General features: G+C 43.3%; 1 long non-coding RNA gene across 2 annotated transcripts in view; it reads left to right on the forward strand.

Annotated features, from left to right (window-relative positions):
* The window catches only part of LOC113593403 (uncharacterized), a 93154-nt gene that overhangs the window by 60818 nt on the left and 18267 nt on the right, over nucleotides 1-14069 (forward strand). The gene's annotated exons all lie outside the window — the stretch shown is intronic.

Below are 14069 nucleotides of genomic sequence, written 5' to 3' on the forward strand. Positions count from 1 at the left end.
AGGGGTGCCTGGGTGGCCCAACCTGTTAAGCAACTGACTCTTGGTTTCGGCTCATGTCATGATCTAATGGTTCATGAGTTTGAGCCCTGTGTTGGGCTCTGTGCTGACAGTGCAGAGCTTGCCTCAGATTCTCTCTCTCTCTCTCTGCCCCTTCCCCCCTTGTGCTTGCTCGGGCTCTGTCTTTCAAATTAAATAAACTTCTAAGCAGCTTCTGTCACATTTCTGTCATTTAATCTCTGCCTCATTCCTGCGAAGTAGGTCTTATTGGCCCATTTTAGAGCCAAGGAAATTGAGGTGTAGAGAGGTTAAGAGAACTGCCGAGGTTACAGAATTGTATCAGAGCGAAGATTGAAAATCAGTTTAATGAATTCCAAAGCATTTACTCTTTTTCACAACGTGGGCTATTTATTGCTTTTGAATATTCTTATTGTCTGGCCTGTGTTCCCTGACCTAAACGTTAAAACAAATGGTGTGCTAAGAATGTGCCAATTTTAACTGTGAGCCCTGGGAATAAAGAGACGACTGTCCCTTCAGATAGGGTTTTTGCATTCCGAGACTCTCCTGGGGATGTTTACATGGGAACAGCTGACTTTTTTTTAAATGTTTACTTATTTATTTTGAGAGAGAGACAGCGAGAGGGAGAGAGCACACTAGCAGGAGAGGAGCAGGGAGAGATAGAGAATCAAAAACAGGCTTCTCGCCAACAGCACAGAGTCAGATCTGAGGCTCGATCTCACAAACCGGGAGATCATGACCTGAGCTGAAGCCGAGAGTTGGACGCTTAACGGACTGAGCCACCCAGGTGCCCTGAGAACAGCTGACTTTAATGCCAGGTCAGGTGAGCTAAAGTGAGCTGCCCACCCCAGTGCCTGGGGGGACAGTGGAAGAAGTCACTGGTTTGTTGTTAGGGACTTGGGAGGATTTCCTGGTGGAAATGGTGTTTCAAGTTGTACCTTAAAGGAAAGACCAGGTCCTGCTGAAGGGCCTGCTGGGCAGATGGTTCAGGAGCAGAAGGGGCAGGGAGGAGGCCCATATAGCACAAATGGGGGTGTGGAGTCTTTCAAGGCAAAGGGTTTTGTGAATGGACCTCCTGGCAGATGGGCTGCACGGAGGTTTGTAGGCAGGTGCTGATGTGTGGACTTCTTTCTGCGAGGACAGGGAGAGACAGAGGGATGTGCTTAGAACCTCTTAGCCTTACGAGACCTGTTCAAAATTTGGGTTACAATGGGGTCATAGGTCAGAACGTGGCTAGCCTTCCAGATTCCATCTCTAATGGAAAATAATTTAAAAAGTGTTCTTTAAGGACAACCAGAAAGGCCAACTTTGTCTGCATACCAAAGGCAGGTTTTGCTATGCAACCTGGCATAATTTACCCTGAACTTCGAACCTCAGCCTGCCCCTTGGTGCAGGATTCATAGTTCCTCATAATTCCTCAACAGCACCCACTATCTAGATCCTGGGAACGGGGTGGCTAAAAAACTTTCCTTTTATAGAGAGATCCCCACAATACAAAGATGAGCAAGCAAAGAAGAAATTGTGACTGGTAGAACGTGCTAGGAAGAAAATAAAACACAGGGCTGTGACCGAGCATGATGGCGGGGGGCAGGGGGTGTTCAGAGATGGTCAAGAGAATTAATGTGTGCATTTAATTTGATTTGGAAACACAGGCCCTCCCCATAAACTGTAAAATACTCCAGAGTGTGTAAGCAATGCAAAAGAGGGTCTGTCTTTGACTCCTATTCCCCAGTCTCCTTTCCGGAGACAAAAACCAAAATTGGTTCCTTTGTGTATTTTTGCAGAGATATCTTCTGATCCTGTGCGTCTGTGTGTGAAAACACTGGTGATACCGGGGTGCCTGGCTGGCTCAGTTGATTAAGCGTCTGACTTCAGCTCAGGTCACTATCTCGCAGTTCATGAGTTCGAGCCTCGCGTTGGGCTCTGTGCTCACAGCTCGGAGCCTGGAGTGTGCTTCAGATTCTTTGTCTCTGTCTCTCTCTGTCCCTTCCCCAGCTTACACTGTCTCTGTCTCAAAAAGAAATGAACATTAAAACAACAACAACAACACTGGTGATACCATTCTGTCTATACTGCCTGACATATAACCTTTTCTGCTTTACGATTTCTTGGAGAACTTTCTATAACAGTAATAGAGTTGCCCTACTTATTTTTAGCTGGTTTTACAATACTCCAGCACAGGTATACAACAATGACCTCTAATTCCCAAATCCCCAAAGCCCTGAAAACTTAGTTTCACCCCATATTTGACACCCAAACTTATCTAGCAGCAAAAGTAACTTGAGCTGATATGAAAATATTTATCGTTTTGGTAATCCCACTTGGCTTCCTGGGGTATGCTTCGGGAGAATGAGTATATATATATTTTTTAATTTTTTTAACGTTTATTTTTGAGACAGAGAGAGCCAGAGCATGAACGGGGGAGGGTCAGAGAGAGAGGGAGACACAAAATCTGAAACAGGCTCCAGGCTCTGAGTGGTCAGCACAGAGCCTGACGCGGGGCTCGAACTCATGGACCGCGAGATCATGACCTGAGCCGAAGTCGGAAGCTTAACCGACTGAGCCACCTAGGCGCCCCGAGAATGAGTATATTTAATAGCTGGGTGCTGCTAAGAGTCTGCTGGAAATGGGAGTATATAACATACCTGGGTTGTATAACTTTACTAAAATAAAAAAAGAATCTGTATTCTGAGTCAAAACTGACTCTGAGGGTTCTGGGTAAGAAACTGTGGACATTTATTATTTCATTTAAACTGCCCCTACTGATGGACATTTTCATTGTTTCCAATGTTTGTTCTCACAAGCAATGATAATGTGTACGTGGTTCCATGCCCATGTGTGTTATCCATAAGGTAAATTCTTGAAAGAGAAATCTTATGGGTCAAAGTATTTGTATTTATAATTTTGCTCAGTTTGACCAAACTGTTCTTATGCTCCCACTAGCACTAAGTATCAGTTTTCTCTGTCTGTAGGCTTTTCATGTTTGCAGCGTGCAATCAGCTTTCAGTCATCGGGTATTTCGTTAGCTGGAACTCTCCATCAGCCAGGCCCACATGCTCCTGAGCTCATGAGACTTGGTGACCGTGAGGTTTAATGACACAAGGGTTTAATGACGAGAAGAGTAACTGGTGCTGAGCCTTGTTTGACTATCAGGTGGAGCTGACTGGAGCCCCACTCTTGGAAAATAGGCAGCCGGGTATCCTAGATGAGGTTTAATGACGAAGTCATGTGACTACTTTTTTAACCAACAAGCCAGATGCTAGCCAGTGATAACATTGTGGGCCACAAGGCTTGTCTGAAGTGAAATGATTGTCATTTATTGTTTTAGCAACTGCAGGGTTACCCTTGGTCATTGAATAAGAACACAAGTCATTGCCTATCTAGTCAACAATGCATACTGTTGAAGGGACATAAAGTCAGGAAAGGATCTGGGTTCAAATCCTGCCTTTGTGTTAATTTGGGCAAGTCACGTGACTGTCCAGGGATTTGGTTTTCTCACTTGCTTAATTGGAATAATACATTATTATTATTATTATTAGGATTAAGTAAGATGAATGTACCATAGATATTTGGCATGTAGTAAGTATTTATCAGTAAATGGCTGGTTTTAATTTTAAACTCCTGAGCTATAAGAGGCTTTAGATACCTATTAATTTTTAAACTTTTTAAAATGTTTTTTTTTTTAATTTCTTTTTGACAGAGAGGCAGAGTGTGAGCAGGGAGGGGCAGAGACAGAGGGAGGCACAGAATCCAAAGCAAACTCCAGGCTCTGAGCTATCAGCACAGAGCCTGATGTGGGGCTCAAACCCATGAACTGTGAGATCACGACCTGAGCTCAAGTCGGATACTTAACCAACTGAGCCACCCAGGCACCTCTAATTTTTAAAATCCTGTAATAAAACGACAGGCCCACGACATTAGATTGTTGTAAAAGGTTGATTTGAACCAGGTGTGGTGTAAATGAATGAGTCCTAGGGAGATAAAAACTCTGGGGGAGCAAGAGGACTAAGCATGGCTGACAACCGGTCCAATCATCTACGGTTCCCTTGTCTAAAAGTGATCAGGCCTGCTGTTGGGGTTTTCAGCATGGATGTGCTTAAGCACAGGACAAGCTTTGGGTGAGGCTCAAAGTATGCGGTCTCAGAGAGGAGCAGAGCCAGAGGGTGCTGTCAGGCAAGCCACTTCTGTTGGTCTCAGTTATTCTGGGATGTGGGGATAACTTTACTTGTCCTAATACTTACTATTCCTACCTATGACTATTAAATAAAAGAGTGTAAAGCAGGGACTATTCTCAACTACCCCATTTTTCATCTTGTCAGGCTAAATAATTAAATGTATACTAAATGACTGGATACCCCACTCTCACCCCCCATTCCTGAGTCATCAAGTTTGTGATTCTTCGAAAAACCAAACATTTCTTTTTCCTTGAGCACTTTTACAGGTTCTTTGCACTACAATGGAAGGCAAATGGCATTGTTAGATGTCATCTTTAACCAAGCACTCAAGAGTATAGTGGCTAAGTGTGCGTTCTGTGGAGTCGCTCTGACAAGACCCAAATCCCACACCTGACACTTACTTGTGGTATGGCTTTGGGCAAGTCATGTAAACTCTCTGTTCCTGCCTCTACTGCTCTGTATAATGAGAATTCTAATACTAAATCAGCCTCAAGGGGTTATTATGAGGATTAAGTGAAAACCAGAGCAAAGCAAAATATGTGAAGCACTCAGAACAGTGACTAGCCCATGATAAGACTTCAGTAATTGTTAGATACTATTATTCATTCCCCAACTCAGTGGTTACTGTGTGCCCAGCATCGTGTTAGACAATGAGATACAGGGGGTAGGGGCAGTGTTGGTGGTCTGTGATTCTGTCCAGAACCAGCACCCCTCTTCGCTGAGTTTTGAAACAGTTGAGAAAAAGGTAAAAGAATCAGCAGAGAGAGAGAGCCAAAATGTTAGATTTATTATTGACAGTCTGTGCAGAAGAACCTACGTTAGAGGGAGGTTGAAAATGGTCTTGCTAACTCCCGACTCCTGTCTTGGCCTTGGGGTAGCACCCCCTGGTGACGTTTGAGTCTACAAGCTGGATCCCCTAATTTGAATTACTGTTCTCACTGGTTCAGATTGTGAAGGGAAGAGAGATGCCAAATCCCCAGGGCTTGAGGCTATTGTAGATCAGCTCCACCCAATAAACCAATGGACTACTGCCAGCAACTATATGAGAGAAGGTGGAAAAGGAAACCAGAGTGTGGGGGTCTTTCTATCTGCTAAAGAAGGTGCATGGTCTCTGGTAGATCGTGTGAAATCAGGGAAAGGGAGTCTGGCATGTCATTAGAAAATAACAGTCATGTCAAATGATAGCTCTTCTCTAAAGAATTTGCATCACCATCATCTGAAGTTTTCTTCACAATCATCCCATAAACCAAATGGACAAAAAGAGAACTATCATGGAGGGTCCATGACTTCTCAGGCACTCTCTCAGTTTGCCTCATCTGCTCAAGGTCAAAGAGGCAGGACTGGAATGTTCCACATCTGACTCCAGGCATGGGAGGAGAGAGTGGCAGGCTCATGGCAAAACCCCACACCATATGATTCTGCATTTGTATCCATGTTCTCTCCAAGAGAATTATCAAAATTCACATTGTTTTGGTGCTAAAAAATGAGAAAAGGAAGAGTTTCACACAGCTCCTTTAGATACATTAAATCCTTCGATCCTTAAGACAACCTTTTGAAAGAGACTCAGTAATCTGACTTGCATTTTTGAGTGCCCACTCCATGAAGGGCATAGGGCATGGGCCCTTATAATGACAAGCAAAAGCTGACATGATCCCCTTATCTTGGGGGATGTTTCAGTCTTCATGGATGAGAGATGCCATCAAGAAGCTCCTGTGATAAACGTAAAAGGACAACTTGTGTGGGTCTACAAGGGTCAAGAGACATATCTAGGAAACCGTGTGATAAGGGAAGTGTTGGGGAGAGTATTCCAGACCGAAGGAGTAGTGCCTGCCCACGTCGTGTGGCTGAAGTCGGAAGGCATGCTTGACCATGCTGGAAAGCCAGCGTGGCTGAAGGGAAGAGGAAAGAAAGGCAGCAGATATGGTTATCATCTGTCTCCACTTTAGAGATGAAAAACAACCTCAGAGCAGGGCATGGCTTACCAATATCACCACCAGGGAGTGGAAGAACAGTACCTAAAAGGTTATAATTAAATCTCAAACTCTGTCACACTCATGTCTTCCTCCGTGCTAAACTTGTCTTAGCAAGAAGAAAAAGTTGGCTGGGATGCCAACTTAATTGCCAACTTAATTTCAGTGGGAAGGAAGCTCACAGGTGGATTGACTATTTTGTAATATCAGCACCAAAAGGCACCAAAAGCGTGTACCAAGAGCCGAATAGTGTTTTCTTCAGCCTACTTGCCATACACGACTAATGCACAGCGGTGCCTTCTGAAATTCACAGCAGCCATATTTCTGTTTGTAATTTATTTTTCCCTTCTTTTCCCAGATAATTTTTCAGAACTTTTTGAACACCGTGAGGAAGACTAGAAAAAAACACAGACTGTGTACTGGAAAAGCAAGGGTACACACACACACACGCACACACACACGCACAGAGTGGTAATTTCATTTATCACTACTTTGTCCTGTGACTTGGAGAGATTCCCTAATTGCTGCTCCCACCAAATCCCACCAAACCAGTGTGCTTAACAGACTTTAATAGGCGGCTGTGAGAATCCGCTAAAGCTAAAGATTTGGTTCCTTTCCTCCTCTCCTGTCATGCACACCGGCACACATCTTTGTGCATGCATTTCTTGGGGACCGCACATCCCAGCAAGCCCAGCCCCGAGTCCCTCCTCCATTCTCAGTGTCCTTTTAGACTCTCCCCCTCATCACTCGTTGATTTCTTTTGTGAATGTCAGCCCCTCCTCAGGGGCTTCAACAAGCTCAGTAACTACAAAGAGCAGTTGTCTGAGGATAGAAATGTTGCCTGCATCATATGCTTTTGCCACTTATTAGCTCTGCGACCTTGACTAATTCACCTATTCTTTCTGAGCATTAGTTTTATCTTTGAGATATCACCTATTGTTCAGATTTTTGTAGGGATTAAATGAATTCAAACACCACAGTGGATGGTGTGTGGATGATAGTTGCAACTATGAATGAATGCCTCCGAGTCTCATGTTCACCGCCTGTAAATTGAAGGTGTTAGACCAAATGATCTTTGCATCTTTTTAGGTCACAAGGTCTCTGATTCTTGGCCACTCATCATGCCTTGCATCCTCCTTTGACTTATTCCCTCTCTAACTCCATCACAGTCCATTCCAAACACAACAGGCTGATCGCAAGGCACTGTGAAAACCGATTTGGTTTATAGATGACATGGGTGCTGGTAGTGTTTCTCAGCATTAAGACTGAAATGACCCATGCTGAGGAAGAACCATGGTTTCTGAAATTGTAAGTGCTAAGTCCCCAAGGATGAACATGTCTTTCTAAATTATAGAGCTAGGGGCAAGAAGTGACCTTTGAGGAGTTGGATCAGAGGAGTGTAGACTGTAGGAGCATTTGAGAGTATTAAACACCCCTTTGGGATTTGCTCCCAAATCTCCTCACTGGCCTGCTGCACTATTTTCAACCTAGGACTCAGGTTTCATTAGCATCGTTGACGACTCCTTTGGGCCTGCTTATCACTGTGCAAAGAAATGAACATCTCATAGGAAGGCAGGACACAGAAATAGAAAGTGAATCAGCTTCAGGGCCAGGGGAACCAGGACTCCTTCCATCCCAGCTCTGCCATTTACCTGCTGTGTGGCCTTCGGCAGATGATTCAACCTTTGTATTCGACATTTTCCTAATTTATACATTTGAGAATAATATTAGATATGTCTTAAAGTTGCTTTCAAGATTACTTTGTACACTGGCACACAACAATCATGAAAGATAGAAAGATAGGCTTTGTATTACTTGGTATGGCTTTGGCTGCATGCAAACTTAAACACAGCAAACAAGAGAAAGCAGTATGATGGGATGTTTACGTGATGACCATTGTCTTCATTCAAATCCAACTTCTGTCATTTATTAGCCATCATCATAGGCCCGTTTCTTAACCTCTTTGTGTCTTGTTATTTTCATCTGTGAAACAGGTGTAATAATAGATGTAGTTCTGAGGAGTAAATAAGTTAATTGTTATGTACAGTACTAGCTGACATATGGAAAGTATGATATGTGATACCTATTTTTTATAGGTCTAGGACAGCAAGAAGGTGAACATACCTAGATTCTGAATTTGAATTATCAGCTCCAACAATGTCAAGAGTATGGGCGCCTGAGTAGCTCAGTCGGTTGAGCCTCTGATGCTTGATTTTGGCTTAGGTCATGATCCCAGGGTTGTGGGATCAAGTCCCATGTTGGGTTTCATTCTGAGCATGAAGCCTGCTTAAGATTCTCTCTCTCCTTCTGCCCCTCTTCCCTGCTCGTGCATGTGAATTCTCTCTCTCTCTCCCTCTCTCTCTCAAAAAAAAAAAAAGTATGGGTCAGAATTGTTGAAATTCCTTGTCTTTTTTTTTTCATGGTTATAAAATAGCTACTGCTTGAGCTCCAAGCTTCAAGGCTTCATACAACACAACCCAAAACAGGGAGGGGAGGGATGATGGTCCAGGTTATTTTCCTCAGTCAGCTGATTTTTGTTTTTTGTTTGTTTGTTTTTAAATCCCCAGAAATTCTAGACTTCCTCTTATTCCTCATTGGCCAGGATTGGGTAATTGGCAAATGTGAATGAGATTCTGTGACATAAACCAGTCATGATTTACCCTCTGGGATTGTGAAAATTGCTTCTGAATCAAATGAAAATACTGTTAGCAAGTAAAAGGGGGACGTTTGATACTCAACTAATAGTATTGGATCCATCCTAATTTTAGAAATAATGACACAGAATTCAGAGATGTAAAGTGACCTAGCTAAGGCCACCTGGTTTGTGGGTGCCGGGTTCTAGATTGGAACATAGATTCTGTGACCAGAAAATTGCTTTTCCTCATTGCCACTTACAAGTTCTTTGTTAACTGGAAAGAGCAACTAGAAGATGTCATGTATTATTTGGGGATTAAAGCATTACAGACCACCATTTTAAATGATAAATGTGATCTTTTGGAAGTGAAATAAAAATTTGGAACTAGAATCTTCAAGTGTGGTATTGTTAGTTCATTCAAGCCGCAATTCCTGGGTAGGCACTATCTTCATCTATCCATTTGTCCACCCATTCACCCATCTTTTCCTTCTTCTTCCTTTCATCCATTCATCATCCATTCTTCCATCTTTTTATCCATGTATCGTTCTGTACATCTACTCCATCTATTCTATCTATCTATCTATCTATCTATCTATCTATCTATCCATCCACCCATACATCCATTCATATGTCAAAGTGTGTATGTATGTATGTATGTATGTATGTATGTATGTATCGTCTATCATCTATCTATCCATCCATCCATACATACATACAGAATACATCCAAATATGTATGTATGGATGTATGGATGGATGGATGTATCTATCTATCTATAACTGTTTTTCATCCCCCCTTTCTTTTAATTACTCATCCACTCAGCCATCTATCCCTCACTTATTGACTACCTTATTTTGTTAAGTGTTGGAAAATGTAAAAGTGAAAAGGGCCTATTAATTATTCTTAAGAAATGCACATTCTATTTGACAAGGCGGCAGTTCCATTGTAGTATATCCAGTACTAACGGGGGCTCCAATCTGTGTATCCAGCGCCCAGGTTTTAAGTGACCTTCTGGGTTAGGCAGACAAAGAGTGCCTAGTGTGGTTCTCCTGAGACCAGCTGGACCATGCAGGTTGCTCGGTGCATAGGCTGTGGCCCAGTAGAGCCCTACTTCTGATGCAGCTGTCCTGACATCCAGAACAATGTCTTTGGAATGAGCAAAAACTCTTGCAGTTCTTCAGATGTTTTAAACACCAAGTACATTTTGCAAAGTGTTCTCCCTTGAATATTTAAAATCATGTTTTATTTAAGGGAAATGACTTTCATAAATTTCTGACCCATTTGAGCTTTATATCATTGTAATATTCTTTAAGAGCCAATTCGTGTCCAATAAGGCTTTTCACCTTGTTTAATGACTTTTTAAAATTCTCTTTTCTTGCAATCAAAACTGTATAAGCCAATTCGAATGCCAAAGAGTTCAAGTTCAGTTCAGAGTGCTCAAATCATGAATTCTGGGAGAATTTTAAGTTGGTGAAATGAATTCTGCTCATCCGTATTCAACTCTGTATTTCCAGCGATTAGCTTAGTGTGGACTCAATCTGAGGTTGTAAGAGCTAGACTTTTCACCGAATATTTGAAAACAATGTAGGCATACCTTCCCTTATACATATCTAACATGTCCTAAGCAGAGAAACTGGCTTATGTTACTAATTCTGAGCAACCAAGAAGGAAGAAAGGAAAATGCACTGTGCTAACCTTTATTATGCCATGTTTCAAGTTGCTCTTATTTGCTATCTAGAACAGTCCTGGGAGGTAGATATTTTCTCCATTTTACTAATGAGGAAACTCAGGCTCAGAGATGTTAAGGAAATTGACCAAAGTCACACAGCCAAGAAATGGCAGAAAATATTCTCAGGTCTTCTGAACCCAAGCTTTGAGGCTTCCTGAGTTTCGTCTCCTTCTGTGCCCCTCTGGCTCCATAAATTTCCACTAAGGTATGGCGGAGGTCTCCCTCCTAAGCAGTGTATCAGGTACTTAACATGAACACATTACCTTGCTTAATCTTTGCTGTAGTTCCCTTCTACAGTTTAGGAAATGAGGTCTCTGAAATGTAAATCCCAAGTTATGGAGCAGGGCCAGGCAGACTCATGTGTGAGTCCTGGCTTCAATACTGTATTAGTTTCCTGAATCTGCTATAACAAATGACTGTAAGCTTGGTGGCTTCAAACAACAGAATTGTATTCTCTCACAGTTCTTGAGGCCAGAAGTCTGAAATCAAGGAGCGAGTAGGTCTACACTCTCTCTGGAGGCTCTAGAGGAGAAGTCCTCCCTTGCCTCTCCCTGCCTCTGGCTGCTGTTGGCATTCCTTGGCTTGTGGCCACTTCTCTGATCAATCGTCACATTGCTTTCTCCCCTGTGTCTCTTCTCTGTGTCTCTTATATGGACACTTGTCACTTGATTTCGGGCCCACCCAAATAGTTCCAGAGACCCCCTCATCTCAAGATCCTCGACTTAAATCACATTTGCAAAGACACTTTTTCCAAGTGAGGTCACTTTCACAGGCTCTGGAGGTAAGGTCATGGACCTGTCTTTGTTTGGGAACTGTGATAACTATGGGGCCTAGACCCTTCAACTGCCTCCCCAGAATGACAATGCCAACAGTACCTATCTCAGTGATAGAGAGGTGGTAGGTACTCATCCTTCACATTGTTTCAGCACTGACTTCTCTCAGTTCACAAAATCCTCATCAAACGTCTCGTGCAAAGCCACAGCGACAGGCGATTATAGCTTCAAAGACACACAGGCAGGTAGAAGATGTCATCTGCAATGCAAATGAAGTGAACTCATACTTTACAGGTAAAAATGTACTCCCCAACTTTGACTCAGAGAGTGCTCCTGTCTTGTATTCCTCCCCAGCCCCTCTACCTGTGATGTTAGGGAAGCCAATCCTAAAAGCTTGGTTGCTGTTCAGAAGGTGTTTTTGTTCTGAAACAATCTTTTGCCTGCTGGCTTGAAAGATGGCAGATGCTTTCCAGAACTGATCTGAGGCTAATAAATGTTCTTGACTTACATCGCCATCTGCAAGCCCACAATACAACCTCATTTCAGTGGAGAAGTATATGGGTTCAGCCCAAACAGCCAGGAAGATTGTGTTTTCACAAACTTTTGGAGACAAAATCTAAGAAGGGAGAATCTTTGTATCAGGGGGTTAGTGTGAACCAACTCTGTAGCCTTAGAAACCCAGATCCACAGCAGCATAAGGTGACCCAACCTGTCTCTCCTTCCTCTCTTTTCTTCCTTCCTTTGCTTCCTGTTTTATCTTTCATCAAACCCCTAGAATCCCTTCATCATATGCCAAGACATGGGTTCAGCCCAGGAGGTATGTGACATGGGCTCAGAATCTAGAGCAGAGAGAGGGACATGGGTAAGTGGTCACCCTCTGAAACTCTATAATAGAGGATGTAGGGAGCTCTGGGGCAGTAGAACACTGGTCATGTCTGGGGGCAGAGCAGGGACATTGGAACTGGCTTACAGTGTTTGAGTTTGACCTTGAGAGATTAAGAGTGCAAGCCAGACAGAGGGAATGGTGCATGCAGGGGCCCAAAGGCAAAAGGTAAATGCCAATCTCAGGGAAGGTGGGCCCTTTGATAAAACCAGAGGATAAAACCGTAGCAGGAATAGGACCTGATGAAAAGACCAAGCGTGCTGATTTATAGGTTAGAAAGCTCAAACCTTATGATCTGACTTGGTTATTGCAATGATCTCGTGAAGCAGATGAGGAGACTGAGGCTCTAAGAAATGGCATGATGGGCCCAAAGCCAGAATTTAAAGTCAAGCTCGAGCATTCCATTTTTAGGGGGTATGGGACACCATGTTATAGCTGCCTTTATTATCTTTGAGCAGAGCCATTTTTATGGTGGAGAGTGAAAATCAGGAAATAAAGCTTTTAAACTCTGTTTTAAGCCAGTAAATGTGTGGAGACCTTCTGTACAGACAGCCCACCAGAATGTCAGATACGAGGAGACCAGGAACTCTCGCAGGTGTCTTTGCTCCTCGAGACCATGTCCATCTTTCTTTCTCCCCTGTGCCTCAGAAGACTGACCTGTTTGGACCATGTTGATGGGTTCCCTTACCTTCTGAGTTCTGAGTGGGTTTCTCCAACAAGGAGGCCTGGCAGGTGGTAGGTGGTAGGTGGTAGGTGAATGATGATGGGGTATTTATTGTCCCAGTGTCTTTCCTTAAGGTTATTCAGTGTGGGCTGCATCTCTGAGGACACCGTTGAGAGGTTGTCTCCACGCAGTTACTGACCTTTTCTGTGGCTCAGTTGCCTGTCTTTCTGGACCTAGTGTTGGTGGCAACTGTCTGCTATGCAAAACCTGGTTGCTCTACCAACACATTTTATGCTTTATCCTCACCCAGCTCTCCCCAACTGAATCCTTCTGCTATGACCCATTGTGAAGGAATCATTTGTTTCCTGCCGTGACCCTACCTGATGGAGTGGTGGGGTTGGGGGACACCTTCATTTTCCAGAAGGAAAGCTGAGTTTCTGAGAAGAAAGTGACCCATCTATTGTCCCATGGATGGTTAGCGATTCTAGAGCCAAGTCTAAAATCCAATCCCATGATAATGTTTCCTTACCAACTGGTTTTCTCTTTACCTTATTTTCCCCTTCACTCTCTTTGCACAGGTCTATTGCAAAATTAAGTCGATAATCCTAAATCTGTATTCTATTTCTCACAGAGGTTTCCTGAGTTGCATAAGCCTCAAGCCCTACACAGCCCAAAGCCTTCTCTCTGCATTGGGAAAGAAGTGTAGACATGTATTTGAATGAACTATGAATCTTAGCTTTAAGCTAAGGGAGAAGGCCAAGGCTTACTTCAGGGGCTTCAGCACTGGAAAACCCACTGTGACTCTTATGAACTTATCCTTTGGCTTCTACGAGCAGCCTGCCTGCTCCTACCTGTTGCTTCCCCTCCTTCATGCTGCAGGTGGTACTCTATGTTCCGGCTGCTGTGGATGATGCCATGGCTGCTCCTTCTACTACCATGTTGCTAAAGAAGCACAAGCATTCTTCTGATTTTTTACTGTTAGATTTAAGATAAAAGAATAATAATATCAAAGTCTTGGATCTTCAGGGTATGAGCTAATTTAAGAGCATCTATTGCATAATCCTGGCCCTTGCTGATTTGGAAATGGGGTGAGATGTCCTCTTTCCGGGGTCTTTTTTTAATCCCTCATTGGCCCATCTCTTAGATGTTCTTCTGGGAATTGGCTCCAGAGTTACCACAACCTCTGCCAACTTCCTCCTGCCTTCTCTCCTTCCAAAAGATGCCC

This window comes from Acinonyx jubatus, chromosome B1 (genome assembly GCF_027475565.1).
Source record: "Acinonyx jubatus isolate Ajub_Pintada_27869175 chromosome B1, VMU_Ajub_asm_v1.0, whole genome shotgun sequence".
Lineage (NCBI taxonomy): Eukaryota > Metazoa > Chordata > Mammalia > Carnivora > Felidae > Acinonyx > Acinonyx jubatus.